Source organism: Petaurus breviceps, unplaced genomic scaffold, assembly GCF_028583685.1.
Source record: "Petaurus breviceps papuanus isolate PSGF00001 unplaced genomic scaffold, PetGlider_PUasm1.0 186, whole genome shotgun sequence".
NCBI lineage: Eukaryota > Metazoa > Chordata > Mammalia > Diprotodontia > Petauridae > Petaurus > Petaurus breviceps.
The window spans coordinates 39,702,913-39,710,500 of NW_027185798.1; the positions used below are offsets into that span (position 1 = coordinate 39,702,913).

A 7,588-nucleotide genomic window follows, 5' to 3' on the forward strand; every position below is an offset into this window, starting at 1 on the left:
TCCCCTCCTCTCCCCTCCTCTCCCCTCCTCTCTTCTCCTGTCCTCTCCAAATTCTCCTTTCTCTGTCAGTCTCTTGCATGTCTCACATGCATGAGGAAATGACAGGACAGAGATCTTTCACCCACTCACCTGTTTTCCTTTAAACACAACTTCCTCTTTCCATCTGAAAGCCCCATGTGGCTGGCAATAATAATAAAGTCACCATAAACAGGCCTGTAATAAGCAGAGAAAATGATCCCATCTGGTTTCATCAGCAAGAGTCATGTTTGAGAGGAGCATGGGTAGCAGGTACCCAGCCAGGCTGGCTCAGGCTGGTTTTACTGCAGGGGAAAAAATATTTCACAATGGCCCAGTCTCCCAGAAACTAGCAAACATTGCCTAGTAGTATCCAGTCAATCTGTCAAATTGCAATACATGTGCAATCTCAGCATGCTTCTGTCAAGTATGCCAAAGGTAGGGAGTGTGTTTCAAGAAAACAACAACAAAACCCTTTAAGCCTGTTGCTCTCCCTTTTAACTTATGCCTATTCAATTCACTTAACCTTGACCTCATTCTTGATCTTGGAAGTCTAGGCTGGGTGTATTCTATGGATACCTCTGGCTATCGCTGCTACCCTAACAAGGGATGACACAAACTTGACTCCAAGTATTCCTAAACCCATCTTAATGCCTTTGTGTGTCCTGCCATCTTGTGTTCATGCTTTTTCTCGTTTTCTGGAGAGCATTATGGAAAAAACAGTGGGAGCGGAAAAACAAAAAACGACACACGCCTATCACCTCTTTCCCTCATAAATAGTTGAGCCTTTTATTTCTTTCTAAAACCCGATAACGTTCTTAGTTCTTGTTTGATATGGTATGATTTGTCATAGAAGGACTGGAAGAAAGGAACAGTTCCATTTTTCCGGGCATAGATGAGAACTGCTAGAAATAAGCAATTTAAAATTAAAAATCCTGAAGGAGGGTAATTATGTCAAAAAGGGCAGGTGGGGAGGGGAAGGGAGGAATTTACTCACAGTGACTGAGTTGTGATTTATGCAAGGTTTGGGGAAATAGTTGTTTAAGGAAAAGGGTACTGAAATACATTTCTTCATTTATAAGACATCTCACAACTTGAAACAGAACCTCAATCCCAGACTACTATCTTTGTTGATGTCCTTCAGTAACCAACTGAATCAGATAAATCAAGTGCTAACTGGTTACTAACTACATGTAAAATACTGTTGTGTTCACTAATGCCTAGAGGACACATAGAGCTAGGGGTGTGTGTGTGCACATATGTATGTATGTATGCATGTATGTATTTGATCTGGAGCTATGATTTCATTGGTATGAGGAACTCATGATGAGGAAATCCCTCTACCAATGTAGGGTGATAACTTCGACAGTTTCAAAAGTGACTGATTCAAAGCTGAAAGGGACTTTAGAAGCCAAGTCCAAATTCTATTTTACTGATAAGGAAACTGAGGTACAAAACTGTGTTGAGTGGGGCCACTACAAGTTTGTGTACCATAGTCTCAACTGGCTCCTTCCTGAGGCAAGACAATCCTTTTACATCTCTCTGATCCATTCACTATCCCGCTCCTCACAGCATGTTCCAGAGCTCCCCTCTCACATGCCTTCTTAGCTGAGAACCTTGCCTCATTTTTCACTGAAATTACTGAGGCCATTTGCAGAGACTGCCTTCTTTCCCTGTCATCACTCAGATGCTTTCTGCCAGGATTCCCTTCTTCTCTCCTGCTTCACATAAAGAAGTGGCTTAGTGATGTGTGGGTAAGTGTTTAACGAGCAGCTTTCTGGAAAAGAAAATGTGTACATGACGCACTTTTAAGTTTTATCTGTATTATTAACATTTTTCTCCATCACTTTCTTAAGTCTAGACAATCAACAAGCCAGTCAATCGAGTTCTGATTTATAGGGGTTCCTGGTTTCCAAGGTATAAATGCTCACACCGAAAGTTTAACAGAAGCTGATCTGAAATGACTCCATGAAAATCATCCCTCTCTTTTCCAAGGCAAACTTTCCATATGCTCAAAGGATCCCATTACATTCCATTTTCTGCAGACTGCTCCCTCTCTACTGGCAGTTTTCCTGCTATCTACAAACACATGCTCAAAAATCCCTCCTCCCTTTATCTATCCATCCCCACTAGCTACCCCCCTTTATTTCTTCTTTCTGTGGCTAAACTCCTTGAGGAAGCTATCCATAATTGGAACCCCCATTGACTTTCCTCATACTCTTAACTTTTTGTAGTTTGGCTTCTTACATCATTATTCCAGCCAAACAACATTCTCCAAACTTACTGTCTTGTACTTGCCAAAACGAATGGCCTTTTCTGAATCCTCGGCCTTCTTGACCTCTCTGTAGCCTTTGACACTACTGATTGGCCCCTTCTCTTTGATGGGCAGTTGGGTGACACAGTGAAATAATGCAAAGGGAGAAGAGAAGAGGACTCAGGAAAGAGCCATGTGGGACAACTAACATTAGTGGGCGTGACCTGGAAGGGGATCCAGGAAAGCAGACTGAGAAGGAGCAGTGAGATAGGCAGGAGAAGAGTCAGGAGAGTGATGTCCCAAAAACCAAGACGGAAGAGAGTATCAAGGAGGGGTTGTTGTTCAGTCATTTTTTTAGTTACGTCCAACCCTTCATGACTCCATTTGGTGTTTTCTTGGAAAAGATACTAGAGTAGTTTGACATTTCCTCCTCCAGCTCATTTGACAGATGAGGAAACTGAGGCAAACAGGGTTAAGCGACTTGCTCAGGGTCACACAAGCTAGTTTCTGAGGCCATATTTGAACTCACAAACTCCATGCCCAGCATTGTATCCACCCTACGCCTCATTCCCCTCCACCTCCTCTCTGATCCAAAGACTCTGACCTCCTTGATTCATTTCTAGACCCTGGGCATTTTCACTGACCCTTGCACACACTTTTTCCTCCTTATCTCTGCCTCCTGGCTTCCCTGGATTCCTTCAGGCCTCAGTTAAAATCCCACTCTCTGCAAGAAGCCTTTTCCATGCCTCCTTAACCTTAACCTCTTTCTTCTGAGACGATTCTGATGAATACTGTCCATATGTCGTTTGTACTTGTTTTCCCATTGCTCCCTCCATTAGACTGTGAGCTCCTTGAGAGCAGGTACTGGTTTTGTTTTCCTTTCTATCTCCAGCATCCCTGATACATCAGCAAATGCTTACTAAAGAGTAGTACAGAAGGGTTAAGTGACTTGCTCAAAGTCACAGGTCACCAAGTGTCAGAGACAGACCTGAGAAGAGGTCTTCCCAGCTCCTAGGCTGGCTCTCTGTTAGTTCCCCCAATGGGACTTGATGCTTTGTAATACTCTAATGCTACTCACCTACTTTTGCAAGGAGGTGCCTAAGAAATGCTTGTTTGATTGGACTGGATAGGTGTCACAGAAGAAAGGAAGAAATATAAATCAGGCTCCCCTGCCCTCAAGAATTTAGAATTTAGCCAAGCATGTAGGTAAATGCCTATAATCTTAACAACAGAAGACTGAGGCTGTTGGATCTCATTAACTCCAAAGTTCTGAGCTTTGGTGGGCTATGCTAATTGGGTTTCTGAACTAAGTTTGGCTTTGTTATGGTAAGCCACCAGGAGCTGGGGGCAAGTAGGTTGTCTGAGGGAAGAACTCACCCAGGTCAGAAACAAAACAGTTCAAATTCCTATGCCAATCAGTAGTGGGACCTAGCCCAAGAATAGCCCCTGCATGTTCAGCCAGGACTAGATAGGGAAAAAGAGTCTTAAAAAAATCCATATCAACATATATATGAATGCATATGTGTATACATACACATATATGTGTATACATACACATATATGTGTATACATGTTAATATATCCATGTATATGGACATATAGAGGGAGCTAGGTGACACAGTAGATAGAGTGGATAGAGGGCCTGTAGTCATGATGACTCCTCTTTTTGGGTTCAAATCCAGCCTCAGACTCTTTCCTCTGTAACCCTAGGAGAGTTGCTTAACCCTATTTGCCTCTGTTTCCTCATCTGTAAAATGGGTTGGAGAAGGAAATGGCAAACCACTTCAGTATCTTTACCAAGAAAATCCTAAATGGGGTCATAAAGAGTTGGACACAATTGAAAAATGACTCAACCACAAAGTGAAGAGATTTCCTAGGTGACCTGGTCCATCCCAAATCAGAATCTGTGGTTGCCTTGATATTGCTCAACACATCCTTTGTCTATAACTCAACTTTCAGTATGTAAGGTTAAAGGATGAAGTCTATAGAAGGGACCATAGAGGTCATTTGGAAGAGATGTAAAGGCTATCTAGCTCAGAAGCTATCCGACTCAACCACTCATTTTACAGATGGGGAAAGTAAGGTCCAGAGGGGTTAGGTGAGTTGACCAAGGTTACAAGGACAGCAAGTGATAGGAAGATTTGAAGCCAGATCTTTTGATTTTAGAGTCGATACTCTTTCCCCTGTATCTATCCCCCACATCTAATCAATTCCCTGTGTTTTCTTCTGCTTTCTTAGCACTGAAATCATCTGTATTGAGGTTTCGACCAATTTTCCTTTCACTTCTTGTCTCTCCTTTGAGGAAACCAGCTCCCTTGCAAACCTCTCTGCTTGGAGTTAATCCTTCTACTATCCCAACTCCCTGGAGCAGGGTTAGAGATGGGCATATATTTCTTGTTCCTCATCACTATATCTATTGTTTTCTAACTCCCTCTCCTCCCACTACTTCAACAACCATTCATTTTTGGTGGTCAATGGAACCCATGTCCAGCACTCACCCTCATTCCTATCCTCAGGCTCTTGTCTACTCATTTCCAGGTTGTTCTGCCAACTTTAACTCCTTGGCCTTGGGTCTTCTTTTGGCTCTACCCTCTTCTAGGAACTTCAGTCTCATATCCACTATTGTGCCCCTTGGACAATTTTACCTCTCTTTGGCCCTCTAGTCCTTGTACTGATATGAACATCTCCATCTTGGATCTTCCATTGTCCACCCCAAACTCAATCGTCCAGAACCGAGCTCCTCCTTCCAACTTCTCTATTTCTGTATGTGACACCACATTCCCATTCCCTTTCTCCTAGCTCTGGGGTTATCTTTGATCCTTTTTGTTCCCCCATCTCTCATGTACAAGCCATAACAACAACAGTAGCAGCAGCAGCAACAGCAACAACAACTAGCATTTGTGTAGTAGTTTAAGGCTCGCAAAACACTTTTCAAACATTTTCTTGTTTCATTCTCACGACAACCCTAGGAGGTAAGAGCTATTGTCATTCTCATTTGACAGATGAGGCAATGAAGCAAACAGAGTCAGCAGGGTCATATAGCTAGTGTCTGAAGTGGGATTTAAAGTCAGATCCTAGGCCCAGGGTTTCTTCTGTTCACTGAAGCTTTTCGACTGTCCCTCTAGTATCTAGAACATCTCTAATATTCATCTACTTTGCCCTATTCCCATAGCCACTCTCTCAGTTTAATCTTCTCATAATCACCCACCTAGAATAATGTAAACAGTGTCCAAAAAGTCCTCTGGTTTGGGTTGTCTAGTCTTTTTTGACACTGTGCGAGTATGATCTAAGTCGCCCCTTTCCTCCTGCTTGGCATTTCTTCCTTTTATGAAATCATTTGGGCTCAGAACTTTCCAAGGTAGAAAGTTCCATGTTCCATGAAATCTTGATAATTGGTGCCTCCATGCCTGTGACATCAGAAGCAGAAAGCCAATCAGATTGCCTGAGTGAAACCTCGTCCCTCCCTGTGAAATTCTGGGGACTCCTATTGTCCTGGATGTCACGGTGTCAAAAGCTGCAGGGTAATATTGGAACATCTTTGGCCCATTGGCCTGATAACCGAGGCGTTGGCTCCCAGCCCAAATAGGCTAGGGATAGGAGACAGTGTGTTGCCCAATCTTGACAGTGTCAGATGCTGCTCTGGTTGAATGTTGGTAATGGTAGCCCTAGTTTGAAAGATTAACTCCTGAACTGGTGGAAGAGAGAGGAGACAAGTTGTCTTTCCCACTGATTATAAGAAGTGGCTATTTAGGATGACTAAGACGTCCTTTTCCCCCTCTCCCCCCACTACGGCCTAAAGACTCTGGTACCCAAGGATTAGGAGCATTGTGGTTGTATCTTTACTTTACTGTCCTTGACTCTATCCTCCCACTCATCAAGGTTTCTGTTTGTGTGGGTTAAAGCACACTCCTTTAAGACATACCATCATTTTTGTAGCATTGGTTGATCTGTCTCTTTGAGGAAAGAAGGAAGGGAGGGAAAAAGAAAGAAGGAAGAAAGGAAAGAAGGAAGGAAGGGGAAGGAAGGAGGAAGGACCATTTATTAAGGGCTTACTATGCGCTAGACACTGCACTCAGAGCTAAGGATACAAATATAAGAAAAAATCACAGATGACCCCTGCCCTCAAGGAGCTTCCATTCTCATGGGGGATGCCTGTAAATCCTTCACACTGACTATGCAGTCTTCCAATGTGTCTTCCCCTCTCTCTTCTTTCCCCCCTGTAGCAAGCACCCCAGCATCCCCAGGGTGGCTGCCAACACAGGTTCTTAGATCTGCTTTTCTAAAGGAAAGCAACTCAAAATGGGTTAACAAGCTTAGTGGTTTAATCAATCAAACATATTTACCTAGTTCAGGGGGAAAAGGTCAGCACCCCAAACTTCAGAGTATACAGACAGAAACATTTCAAGCAGACAGGCCTCCAACTGTCCAACCATTACATCCATCCCAAATCACAGTTACCAGAGAGGAAAGCATCAATATCTGGGTTTTTCAAAGCCAGAGGGCTCTCAATGGCTGCCCAGAGTCTCATCTGGTCAAATCACACAACACTTCTCAAAGTGAGCCCCAAAACAAAGTCTCACAGCAGGGATTATATAGCCTTCTCCTGGGTCAGAGAATGTAACAACCCTCTTGACCCACTGCCCAATCACAAAGCATCAAGGTGTGGGCGTTCCTGAAAAACAATTCTCCCACCACAGGCTCCAGGTGCACTTAACCTGGGGGCAGGGAAGATCTTAAAAAATTACTTTCCTATAACACCCCTTTCTAACTCATCCTTCATCCTGCTTCCAGAATACCTTTCCTTGCACAAATATTTGATTGTATCAATCACTCCTGTGTTCAAGAATCCAAAGGACTCTTGATTGCCACCAGAGTAAAATCCAAACTCCTCAGTCTGGTGCTCTACTCTCTAAGCCCTCTATAACTTGGTGCCAAACTCCCTTTCCTGACTGATCTCATAGCACTCTCCTCCATATACAATTATACATTTTTATCTAGCCATAACCAATACTTCTCACCCAACACTTAACCACCCAGAGAAAATTCCCTGAAGTTCATGAAGCCACTCTTTACAAACATCATCTCCTCTGTGAGGCCTCCCTTGGTCTCCGAGCCAAAGAGCTGAGTTCAAATCCAGCCTCAGATTTTACTGTGTAAACTAGGGCAAGTCACTTAACTTTTGTTTGCTTCAGTTTCCTCAAGCATAAAATGGGGATAGTAACAGCAGGGTTTGTTGTAAGGATCAGATGAGATAATGTCTGTTAAGTGCTTAGCACAATACTTGGCACTTAATACACTTAGTAAACCCTCGCTCTTGTT

At 43.2% G+C, this 7,588-nt stretch overlaps 1 protein-coding gene across 4 annotated transcripts in view; it reads right to left on the reverse strand.

Annotated features, from left to right (window-relative positions):
• MAB21L3 (mab-21 like 3) overlaps window positions 1-351 on the reverse strand; it is a 36,837-nt gene extending 36,486 nt beyond the window's left edge. The window contains exon 1 of one of the 4 annotated variants that reach the window (XM_069090265.1): window positions 130-351. The gene's annotated coding sequence lies outside the window, so the exon portion shown is untranslated. The remainder of the gene's footprint in view (window positions 1-129) is intronic. The other 3 variants (XM_069090264.1, XM_069090263.1, XM_069090262.1) reach the window with 3 other exon arrangements.
• Window positions 352-7,588: the final 7,237 nt, after the last annotated feature.